The sequence below is a fragment of the Triturus cristatus genome, chromosome 1_1 (assembly GCF_964204655.1).
Source record: "Triturus cristatus chromosome 1_1, aTriCri1.1, whole genome shotgun sequence".
NCBI classification, from domain to species: domain Eukaryota; kingdom Metazoa; phylum Chordata; class Amphibia; order Caudata; family Salamandridae; genus Triturus; species Triturus cristatus.
Genome location: NC_140579.1, coordinates 413239768 through 413252906, shown reverse-complemented (window position 1 = coordinate 413252906; position 13139 = coordinate 413239768). Strand labels below are relative to the sequence as shown.

The following is a 13139-nucleotide window of genomic DNA, read 5'->3' as shown; positions in this document are numbered from 1 at the left end:
CTCCAAAACTTAACACAGCTGAAAAACAGGTGTTTAAAGGAGAAAAGTTTTTATTTCTCCTTGCTTTTCTGACTTTACATGTTTGCTGCACTGTACAGCATACATACAAAGGAACATGTTTTAAACTTGTCTAACCATAGTATTTTGTGTACAAGAATGGTATCTTCCTGTAGAAATTCCATGGTAGACTAAGGCACGCACCCTAGCACTATGATGCTAAGGAGTGTGTCTGGTGCATGGCAGCACAAATCAGCGCTGGCACTAGAGAGAGGGAAGGAGAATGCCATATCTCGGTGAATATGGTTCTCTCCTGGACAGGGGCAAGGCAGCAAATCTATTTGAGTGGCAAAAGGACCTCAGTGGCTATCCAGCTTTGTCCCACATGGAACTTTTGGTGCCAAAGCTTTACAATGATATATCTGACTTCAAGAGACTCGCACCAGCTTTAACGTTGGACCTTGTCCTGCTGGAAGACCTTGACCTTGTGAAAAGAAATTAAACTTCTGCTCCATCGCAGTAGACCTGAGATCATACCTAGCTCATGGTTAACCACAAATTGACCATCTTCGTAATTTCTCTGGGTACTTATTGCACTCAAATGTTTTTAATTCATATTTTCAGTACCCTTTATCTGAACTTTGATGATTTTGATGCATTTTTGTTAATTTAATTTGTTTCTATTTTTTTACATTGGCTTGGAAATTGTATTGTGCTGTTTTCTTAACTTAAAAATGATTAGTAATGCTGGAACAATATAGATAGTTCCCTGGGATTTGCCACCTGCTGGTGCCATATCAATGAGGGGATAACCAGAAACTATCTAAGAATTGTGTTTTTGCCTAAACTAATTGTGTTTATGAAATTCATAAAAGTTCCCTATCCAAATTAATACCACACTTTCAGACATATCTTTTAGGCAAAAAGTGAGTTGAGCGCTGAATGAGTGCAGTTCTTAAAATTAGTTTGATCTGTGTAGTCATCACACCAAGGGATAACAGTTATAATCCTATTTCTGTACTTTGCATTTTTCGAAAAATATTTTGATAGCACTGTCAAAATGCCTATGCAATTACACAACTATCTCAATTAAAGTAAGTAGTGTTATTTGTGTACAAATATTTCTTTTTAATATAATTCACATCACCGCTGCTGTGATATTTACCTGCAGAAAAAGGTATGAAAGGATCCGACTTCTTGAAGTTACCGTGTTCATGTAAGAAGTGTTCAGGATTAAAGATATCTGGATCTGTAAATTGTGTGGGGTCCCAAAGCACAGAAGATAATATGGTATACACTTCTGTACCCTACAAAAATGACAGAAAATGTTTTACTACATCATTACTCAACTGACAGGTAGTGGTTAAAACACGAAAGTGCCAAGTAAGTTACAGCATGTTTAACAATGACCATACATGGTCCTTGCTATGCATAAATCTTGGAAGTGAAACAAGATGACAGTTTTAGATTTGGTTTAAGTAATTGGCTTATTTGGCACAGGGAACAGGTCCCTGGGCCAGCCCTCCCCTGCTGCTTGCACCACCAAGCAGTTCCTCGTTCTCTCTCCCCCTTAGCTAAATCTTCCCACAGGTTCCCTTTCTTTCCTTTAACTCATTTTGTCCACAGATTCCCTCTCTTTCGCTAACTAGTCTTTCTTCCTAAGATTCCCCTATTTAACTTGCTTTCTTCTCAGATCCCCCTTTTAACTTTTTTCTCCTCAGATTTCCCTTTTAGCTAGTTTTTCTCCTCAGATTCCACCTTTAACTCGGTTTTTTCCTCAGATTCCCCCTTAACTCATTTCTCTCTCCACAGATTCTCCCTTTAACTCCTTTTTCTCCTCAGATTCCCCCTAAACTCGCTTCTCTCTCCACAGATTTCTCCTTTAAATCATTTTTTTCCTCAGATTCCCTCTTCAACTCATTTCTCTCTCCACAGGTTCCCCTTTTAACTCGTTTTTCTCCTCAGATTCTCCCTTAACGTGCTTCCCTCTCCACAGATTCCCCCTCTAATCTCCTTTTTCTCACAGATGCCCTTTCTTTCTCAACTTGTCTCCCCTCAAATCCACGCTTTCCCTCCACTGGGCTAGACCACATGTTTTTTCACTCTCCATCCCAGTTGTTCGCTTGCCCACTTCCCACATCTTACTGATCCTGCCCGCGCACCGCCCTGTCCCGCCCCCTCCCGGATAAACGACTTAATGAAGGCCACAGCACGACCCCATTGAGTAGGTCCCTGGTTCAGCACTACCCCGCTGCTCACACCACCAAGCAGGTCCTCACTCTTTCCCCCCTTAACCAATTTGTATCCACAGATTCCTTCTCTTTCCTCTAACTCGTTTTTTCCACAGATTCCCTCTCTTTCCCTAACTCATCTTTCCTCCTCAGATTCCCTCTTTTAACTAATTTTCCCCACAGATTATCCCGTTTACTCCTGAGATTCCCCCTTTAACACTTTTTCTGCTCAAATTCCCCCTTTAACTCATTTTCTCCTCAGAATCTCTCTTTAACTAATTTCTCTCCTCAGATCCCCCCTTTAACTTGTTTTTCTCCTTAGATTCTGCCTTAACTCATTTCTTTAGCCACAGATTTCCCCTTTAACTTGTTTTTCTCCACAGATTCTCTTTCTCCCCCACAACTCATTTTCCCCTTGAATCCACGCTCTCCCTCCCCTGGGCTAAACCACTCTTGTTTCTGCTCTCCCTCCCATTTGTTCCCACGCCTGCTTCCCGGATCCCACTGACCCCGGCCAGTGCCTCACCCTCCTACCGGGTAACCTACTTAATGGAGGCCGCAGTGTAGCTGCAGCGCGGCAGGTTCACCACTGCCGTGCCGAAGCACATCGCCCAGCGCCCGGACCTAAAGTCCTCCTTCCATTCACAGATACACAAGCACCAAGCTTTTAGCTCATATTGCAGCACACATGGAAAGAGGAAAATGCCTCAGGGGATTGTTTTTGTGCAGGAAAGTGCCCTTTCCTGCACAAAAACAATTCCTGCTTACAACGCTGTTATATTTGATATCGGTGCCCTAATATACACTCTCCAGGAGGTGTCCTTCACCTCTTCCATTGACGCACAAGGTTTAATCGTCATCCTCATACTGAACAATGGGTAACGCACATATATAGACTGTATAAATACAGCACCTCTTTCTAACAGAGAGCGGGAGGGAACCGAGAATTCAAGACCGACACACTGACCAGAGACGCTGCAGCTCCGGCATGCCATTGCTCCAGCTGACAGTGGTCTGACGATCCCTTGCGGGGTGTCCAGCTCAAGTCCAGGACGAAGTCCCACACTCTCACTATTCAGGTATGGGGGTTCAACTCAATCCTAGCGGGATTCTTGGCTCTTAGGCTCTTAGGCTCTGTAGCACCTACTCACATGCTAGGTACACTTAGGTACATCTAGTCAGGCATCTTAGGAGTACGCACTTTATTTTATAAATGCATTTCATATTCATGTATATGTTCGTGACTATTGCAAAATGGTAGAACAATACTATTCCTTTTTATTCACTGTACTGCTGGTTCTATAGCTCTGCTACTGTGTTACAATTGTAACAGCGCACTTTTTTACATATGAAGAACTACGGTACAATAAATTCTTATTGTTAAAACGCTTGACTGTTTCTTCTCTGTATCTCTCTGAGAGCAAAACAAGCATGCATGAGTGACTGGGTGAAAAGTAGAATATTTTTTCCGCAAGTCTGAGATTATTGTGTTCTGAGGTTACAAAAACTAATCTCTCTGATAACAGGAGATTCTAGTAGCACTACGAGCTAGCTAATGCAAACCATAGGCTAACATATGCGGCAGAGGTGCACGGAGTCAGTCTGCCACCAGACCCACAGTTTCTGTTATCTGCAATGCATAGGTCCTGCATGAAGGGTACTATTGGAACTACACTACATGGCGCCCAACGTGGTATATTGACGGCAAACTTACTCAACAGTAGAATCTGAGTAGCCCAGTCGTGCTTATTCTCGGAGACCCTACTTACAAAACCCAGAGACGTCTGGAGTAAGTGGGCAAAAACTCCGCCACAGCTGAGTAGGCGAAATATCCTATTTATTGGCTGTTGGTTAATCAAGCTTGAAGGAACAATTTCCAAAAATTGTGCATAAAACCTTTGCATAAAAACCTTTACATAAACTTCCTTAAAAACATTTTTTTCCTTTGCTAAACAAGATGGTTGAACAAGGGGGAGATTTAAATGATCTAGCCCCGGGACTTAATCAGTCTGGTGAGGAAGATGCAAATGCTGTCCAAATTGCAGCCAAAATAAGACAAACTTTAACAGTTAAACTACTCAAACATGGGTTATCACCCAGAGGAGGTGTAGTAATATTCGTGATAAAGGCACACGAAGACTTCAAAACAGAGGTATTCTACTCATGGGTTATATTCCCAGCAGCCAATGCTGTAACAAAAACTTTTCACTATTACATACATGATGACATTTAAGTGGTCTACACTCCTTTTGAGGAGACTGAGATTCCGCTTACTTTCTAGGAACATATTTTCTGGTTTAATGGCGCCCTATCCCACATAAAAACAAGAGCAAGGCTTGGTCCTGTAGGGATTCCAGGAGCAACATGGCCGATTTTAGTGACCTATGCACCACATCCAGACATTGACACAATGCCACAGGATGAACTGCTTGTTCAACACTAAGGTGCCAATTCCGATCCGGTAAAAAGCGGCTACGAACCGTCGGACGGAGCCTTTTCTCCGTCCGACTCGTACCCGGTGCGAAATCCATCCGAAAAAGCAAGTACGATTCGGACGGAAACACCATTTCCGTTCGAATCGAACAAAACACCCACCGAACAGATTCGAAACACTATTCCGATCCGGAAAAGCGCCGACCTGACGTCGGTACGCATCCAGCCTACGTTTCACGAACCAGGAAGTACGATTCGAACCGACGTCATCTCGCACGGAATATATTTACCGGCTGCCAAAAACTGCCGGGAAATCAGGACGACACACGCAAGGAGCAGCTGGACGCGACGAACAGACATGGACCCGAACCTACGTGCCATCCCTGCCCTCCTAGCAGTCCACCTGGCGTACAGGAACCGACGCAGATGCCGCAGAAGGTCAGCACAACAACCAGGGGCAAAGGGGGGGGGCAGGGGCAGGACACACAACACCAACACATGGTACCAAATCATACATGGGCTGGCCATACCTGACCATCAGGGCCTGGTCACCTCCAGGGGGTGGGGGCGTGGCCAGCAACGCATGCGTCCGCCACAGCGGAAGTGGATGGCACGCGAACCGGTACGTACCCTACCCAGGCCGCAAGAGCGTGGGTACGGAACGTACCACGCGTCCCCCAACGTCACTACAACAATGGCGGTACGGCCCGTACCCACGTCAGAAATGCCTGGGTACGGCTCGTACCAGCATTGCTGGGGTCATGTAGGGGTACGCGTGGTACGACCCGTAGCCACGCCACCAAGGACTGTGTACGGTGCGGACCCCACGGCACCGCAACAATGGGGGGACGCACCGTACCCACCCACCAAAGGCATGGGTACGGGCCGTACCCAGGCATGCAGAGCGTGGGTACGGGTATGTACGGACCGTACCCCCACCCAAGCAGTGTATGTACGCCCCGAACCCCCACCCATGTATGTACGCCCAGAACCCCCACCCCAGCATTGTATGTACGCCCCGAACCCCCACCAGTGTATGTACGCCCCGAACCCCCACCCCAGCATTGGATGTATGCCCCGAACCCCCACCCGTGTATGTACGCACCGAACCCCCACCCGTGTATGTATGCCCCGAACCCCCACCCGTGTATGTACGCACCCAACCACCACCCCAGCAGTGTATGTACGCCCCGAACCCCCACCCGTGTATGTACGCCTCGAACCCCCACCCCAGCATTGTATGTATGCCCCGAACCCCCACCCGTGTATGTACGCACCCAACCACCACCCGTGTATGTACGCCCCGAACCCCCACCCATGTATGTACGCCCGAACCCCCACCCCAGCATTGTATGTACGCCCCGAACCCCCACCCGTGTATGTACGCACCGAACCCCCACCCGTGTATGTACGCCCCGAACCCCCACCCGTGTATGTACGCACCCAACCACCACCCGTGTATGTACGCCCCGAACCCCCACCCGTGTATGTACGCCCCGAACCCCCACCCCAGCATTGTATGTACGCCCCGAACCCCCACCCGTGTATGTACGCACCGAACCCCCACCCGTGTATGTACGCACCGAACCCCCACCCGTGTATGTACGCCCCGAACCCCCACCCCAGCATTGTATGTACGCCCCGAACCCCCACCCGTATATGTACGCACCCAACCACCACCCCAGCAGTGTATGTACGCCCCGAACCCCCACCCGTGTATGTACGCCTCGAACCCCCACCCCAGCATTGTATGTACGCCCCGAACCCCCACCCGTGTATGTACGCACCCAACCACCACCCGTGTATGTACGCCCCGAACCCCCACCCGTGTATGTACGCCCCGAACCCCCACCCCAGCATTGTATGTACGCCCCGAACCCCCACCCGTGTATGTACGCACCGAACCCCCACCCGTGTATGTACGCCCCGAACCCCCACCTGTGTATGTACCCACCCAACCACCACCCGTGTATGTACGCCCGAACCCCCACCCGTGTATGTACGCACCGAACCCCCACCCGTGTATGTACGCCCCAAACCCCCACCCGTGTATGTACGCACCGAACCCCCACCCGTGTATGTACGCCCCGAACCCCCACCCCAGCATTGTATGTACGCCCCGAACCCCCACCCGTGTATGTACGCACCGAACCCCCACCCGTGTATGTACACCCCGAACCCCCACCCGTGTATGTACGCACCCAACCACCACCCGTGTATGTACGCCCCGAACCCCCACCCGTGTATGTACGCACCGAACCCCCACCCGTGTATGTACGCCCCGAACCCCCACCCCAGCATTGTATGTACGCCCCGAACCCCCACCCGTGTATGTACGCACCGAACCCCCACCCGTGTATGTACGCCCCGAACCCCCACCCGTGTATGTACGCCTCGAACCCCCACCCCAGCATTGTATGTACGCCCCGAACCCCCACCCGTGTATGTACGCACCCAACCACCACCCCAGCAGTGTATGTACGACACGTACCCCCACCCGCGTATGCAAGGAGCGAACCCACACCCGTGTATGTCATGAGCGTACATATTGTGAAATAGGAGAGGTGGGTGCAGAGTCCCCCCAGCAATGCCCAGACACAGGAGGGGTGGGTGCATATCACTCCCAGCAGTGCCCAGACACAGGAGGGGTGGGTGCAGAGTCCCCCAGCAGTGCCCAGAGACAGGAGGGGTGGGTGCCTAACACTCCCAGCAGTGCCCTGAGACAGGAGGGGTGGGTGCCTAACACTCCCAGCAGTGCCCAGACACAGGAGGGGTGGGTGCCTATCACTCCCAGCAGTGCCCAGACACAGGAGGGGTGGGTGTCTATCACTCCCAGCAGTGCCCTGAGACAGGAGGGGTGGGTGCAGAGTCCCCCAGCAGTGCCCAGAGACAGGAGGGGTGGGTGCCTAACACTCCCAGCAGTGCCCAGAGACAGGAGCGGTGGGTGCCTATCACTCCCAGCAGTGCCCAGACACAGGAGTGGTGGGTGTCTATCACTCCCAGCAGTGCCCTGAGACAGGAGGGGTGGGTGCAGAGTCCTCCCAGCAGTGCCCAGAGACAGGAGGGGTGGGTGCAGAGTCCTCCCAGCAGTGCCCAGACGCAGGAGGGGTGGGTGCAGAGTCCCCCAGCAGTGCCCAGAGACAGGAGGTGTGGGTGCCTAACACTCCCAGCAGTGCCCTGAGACAGGAGGGGTGGGTGCAGAGTCCTCCCAGCAGTGCCCAGAGACAGGAGGGGTGGGTGCAGAGTCCCCCAGCAGTGCCCTGAGACAGGAGGGGTGGGTGCCTATCACTCCCAGCAGTGCCCAGACACAGGAGGGGTGGGTGCCTATCACTCCCAGCAGTGCCCAGACACAGGAGGGGTGGGTGCAGAGTCCCCCAGCAGTGCCCAGAGACAGGAGGGGTGGGTGCCTAACACTCCCAGCAGTGCCCTGAGACAGAAGGGGTGGGTGCCTAACACTCCCAGCAGTGCCCAGACACAGGAGGGGTGGGTGCCTATCACTCCCAGCAGTGCCCAGACACAGGAGGGGTGGGTGTCTATCACTCCCAGCAGTGCCCTGAGACAGGAGGGGTGGGTGCAGAGTCCCCCAGCAGTGCCCAGTGACAGGAGGGGTGGGTACAGAGTCCTCCCAGCAGTGCCCAGACGCAGGAGGGGTGGGTGCAGAGTCCCCCAGCAGTGCCCAGACGCAGGAGGGGTGGGTGCCTATCACTCCCAGCAGTGCCCAGAGACAGGAGGGGTGGGTGCAGAGTCCTCCCAGCAGTGCCCAGAGACAGGAGGGGTGGGTGCAGAGTCCCCCAGCAGTGCCCAGAGACAGGAGGGGTGGGTGCCTAACACTCCCAGCAGTGCCCAGAGACAGGAGGGGTGGGTGCAGAGTCCTCCCAGCAGTGCGCAGAGACAGGAGGGGTGGGTGCAGAGTCCCCCAGCAGTGCCCAGACATATGACAATATACCCCATCAACAAGTTCAGTGACCAACAAGAGTGATACCCCAGATGCAGGTGGAGCCATCGCTGAGCCAGCATGGCCATAGTGAAAGGCAACCCTCACACATCCAGGAAATGTAGACACAGCACAGCACAGCATATGGGAGACACCCTGCAGGGAAAATGGCCGGCTCCACAGAGGATGGAACACACCTTGGGACAATGTCACCATACAGTGAGAGCAAACATGACCAAATACCATTGGCAGAGACCTCTGTGATGGCACGCAGATGGCAGGGTACACCCCATGAGCAGCACACTCCAACATTCCACAGACCCCTAACACATTATCACCACCCCAACTCAGGGAGCACCAGCACCAACAGCAAGTCCAGGAAAGCATCAGTGTGCAAAACCAAAAGAAAATGCTTTATTCAGCAGGAAAATATCTCTGAGAAAATGTCCACTATGTACAAGGGCCATGGGCCAGGCCAGCAGCAAAGTCCGGGGGGTGGGTACACATCGGGACGTGTGTCCCCTAGCTTGCCTGCACAGTTCACATGTCCATTTCATCCACAGAAGAGGGGGCATCAGGGGGGAGGGTGGAAACAGGCACCGCAGGGACAGGATGGGCAAGGGTAGGTGTTGTGGGTGCAGGGAGGGATGATTCCGCCACAGGGGGGGTGCCAGCGCCAAAGGTGGAGGACAGAATGGCGCTGCACACGTTGGCAAGGTCCCCCAGCGACTCCCCCGCACCCAATCGAAACACAGGCCCCAAGGAGGGGGGGGAGAGGGATGGGTCGCAGCGCCACTGGGGGAGGGTGTGGACAGGGTGGGGGACTCAACTCCCCTGGCCGGGTCCTGCCTCCACCGCTTGCGGGGTGGTGTCCTCCTGGGGTGGGGGGGCACACTTGCAGTGGATGATGCTGTCACCGACTGTTGGCCAGGAGAGCTAAGGGGAGTGGATTTGGAGGGAGTGGGTTGTGTGGACTGCGGACTCCCACTGTGGCTGCATGTTGTACGTTTCCCCCCCGACCCAGTGGGTGTGCCTTCCTCACCCTGTGTGTGCGTGACAGGAGGTGTGCGCTTCGACTTCCCTGGTGGTGTGGTGCCTGTGTCTGGTGGGGTGCGTGCACGCTGACGTCTGGATGTGCGTGGGACATGCACAGGAGTGGGAATTGTGGATGGGGCAGGGGTAGGGGGGGTAGGCAGCGCTGCAGGAGATCCAGTCCTGCAGTCAGTGTGGAGTCTATGGACCTCAGCAACTGCCGTTGGTCAGACTGCGCAGCCGACATGCCCTCCATGTATGCCTCCATCTGGGTCAGCACCTGGGTGTGGGCATGGAGGACATTTAGCATCGCAGTCTGACCAACCTGCAACTGCCTCAGGATGTCCACAGACTCCGCACTCACCGCAGCAGTGGTGACAGGGGCAGGGGGTGCGGTGCCTGGCAGGAAGGAGACATGTGGGGACCGAGCACGGAGGGAAGGGCCACGAGCAGGTGGGAAGCCGGTGATGGAAACTGAGGTGGCGGGGGGATGTGGAGGGCTGCCATCAGCTGGGGGGGCAGACTCCGCCACCTCTGGGAGCTCAGCCTCGGACCCGTCTGCGTCATAGTCTGTGTTGGCAGTCGACAGGTCCTCTGCCTCACTCCCTTCGGCCTCCGTGCCACTCCATGTGCCAGACAGGACAGCACTGCTGGCACTGGTGCTCAATCCCTCCTCCCGGTCCGTGCTAGTGTCTCCTTCCGTGTCCCCCGGCGATGCTGTGGGCAAGGTGAAGAGACAGGAGATAATCAGAAACCTGTACACATATGTCACATGAGTCAAATATACATAGGTCACATTGCATAGCCTGAAAAGCAACAGGAGTAACACCTACAAAACAATGTACACATGTAGACCATGGAACACACAGTTTGTCGACCCACCATGCCACTGGGACACAATGGAGAGCATGACACAACAGCAAATCACTGCACCTAAATTTTTACAGAGGAGCCAGCCTCTGGGGACAAATGTGCACAGCATCTGCACCACACTGCGTCGTCAAAAAAGGATGAGCAGGAATCAAATCCATTGACTCTTGCCACATGCTGCAAAGGCAATACATGAAACCATGCCAAACATGACTGGGTCAATGCACCTTGAGCGTATGTCCAGTCAAACATCACACACAGGCCCCACCCAGCAAGGAGGATGAAGCTTCTGACATGTAGGCCTTGTACGCACAAACCACCCACACCTGAGACAATCTCATTGAGACGGAGAAAGTATGTACACCTCTTACTCTGGGATGAAAACACATGGCCTCCACTAATTCATGACTGTACACACACTGCCCCTGGTGCGCCTGTCCACACATCATTGACAGGCAAACATCATCAGATTGTCTTAACAACACACACAGGTAATGCCCACTGTGAGTATGCACAAGCAAAATGAGTCCCACTGTACAGTGGACACATGTAGCAACCTGTAGGTCCTAACAGTTGAGCCCAGGGTACAATGCCACCCTACCCAACCCATGGCGAAGACACATTGAATGGCCATATTGTTGGATGACGCACATGATACCTAGGAAGAGGTGCCCCAGGGCACAGTAGTGCCCACACTCCTCCATGGTCCTGGATGGACATGACTGCAAATTAAGCAACCGTCCCTGCACTTAGCAGGCCTCCCACTCAGGCACATCATGTCAGAGGGCACACAATTGGACATGCATGCTGGAAGGCTGTACATTTTGGAGACACACCCCTATGTCGTGATTCACAATCAGTGCCAAGTGACATGGACACCACAATGACTGAAATTGGCCAGGGCACACGCAAGGTCCCCAGACCTGTGACACATCACCCCCACACATGATGCTGCTAGCATTGGGCACCTGCATAAACTGACTGCCTAAATAACCTTGTGCAAGAGTGGCTACAGACAGACCAGGGAACACATGGCAAGGAGGGGAAGGGAGGGAGTGAGAACAGCACTGGGCTACTTTGGGGAGAAGTTGACGCACTGCACAATCAAACCCTGGCAGTGTATCCATGCAACTGCGCACTTACATTGGCTGGGGACACACAACTGACACACATGTACCTACCCCCTTCCTGCTGCTGCTTCTCCTGTAGGCGCCTGTCCATATCGGGGAAGACCACCGCCAGCACACGCTTCTGGATGTGGGTCAGACGACGGCGCCCACGGTTCTTACGGCTCTCAGGTGAGTCCCCCAGCAGGACCCGTGCAATCCTCCTCGTCCAGCACCGGATGTCCTGCCAGTGTTTCCTCACCTGAGACAGGCCCCGCATCCGACCCTCTGTAGCCCTCACGGCACTGACGGCTGTCCTCCAGATCTCCCCCTTGGCAATGGTGCCTACCTGTGAGGATGCAAAAGTGAGAATACATTAATCCACATGAGCAAAGACACAGAGACACACATATAGAACAATCCACTTCATGAACAGGCCATGGTATGCATGCAACTCATTGCACCTTTGTCATAGGGACATAATCCACTGTGGAAGGCCAAATGCACTACGTGCCATTGAAAGTACACGGGTGGCATGAGGGGTACCACACACTCACTGACCAGGGATCACACTGTGCCTCACAGGCTACACCAGGATTATGTACAGCACCTCAAAGCAGTCACCTGCCCCAGCACACTGATGCTACCTCAGCAGAGTACACAGACACACACAGGCACAGGACAATCACATGGCATTGCCAACTGCGGGTACACACCTCACTCTGCCCATGTGCCAGTAGACGGGGGGTGTCACAGGTGTGGGGCTGGCTCAGCACGGCATGCACACAGCACTGCTCCCTGCTCACATCGGATGGGCAGCCTATATCCATCCCTCATGCAGCTTGTGTGCAACACTCCCCAAATGCACTCACCCACATGACAGGGGACTTACACACACACCAATGTGCAGGGGACGAACACGGCCTTTGGACACTCACAGCACAGGTACACTGAACAAACACACATCCATGGGTACTGTCACCTGTCACACTGGGGGGAACACAGGATCACATCAGGACTGTGGAAACAACATCCCCAGGAGGAGTAGCCCGGCAGTATGTGGCATGCACCATGCAATCATTGTCACAGTAGGCACTATGCAAGTGAGGAGTGCACACAGGAAACACAGCATGCACTGCATGGGTGACATGAGGCCTTCCACACCCTTGGACCCACTCTAAACACCAGTGCATGTCTGTCACACATGGACGCAATGCCAGAAGTCACTGTCACACAAAAGGGGCACAGTCTAAGCTAGTGGAGTCTGCACTCACCTGAACCCCTGGTCGACCATACAGGCTCTGGTACTGTGGGAGGATCACATCTATCAGGGCAAGGTTCTCCTCCTGGGTGAATGGCTGTGACCTCTCCACAGTCCTGGACATGGTGCCAGAGGAATCACTATCAGCAGCAGTGGTCATGGATGAATGGATGTGCAGGCAAGTGCTCTCTCATGGGACCTGGCTGGCTTATATCTGCCTGGCTGGCCTGTTCATGTACAGGAGTACAGATTGATTGGTCAGTCACATTTGCATC

General features: G+C 53.0%; 1 pseudogene; it reads right to left on the bottom strand.

Annotated features, from left to right (window-relative positions):
• Window positions 1-1082: 1082 nt before the first annotated feature.
• The window catches only part of LOC146870331 (cytochrome P450 2G1-like), a 920765-nt pseudogene continuing 908708 nt past the window's right edge, over window positions 1083-13139 (bottom strand).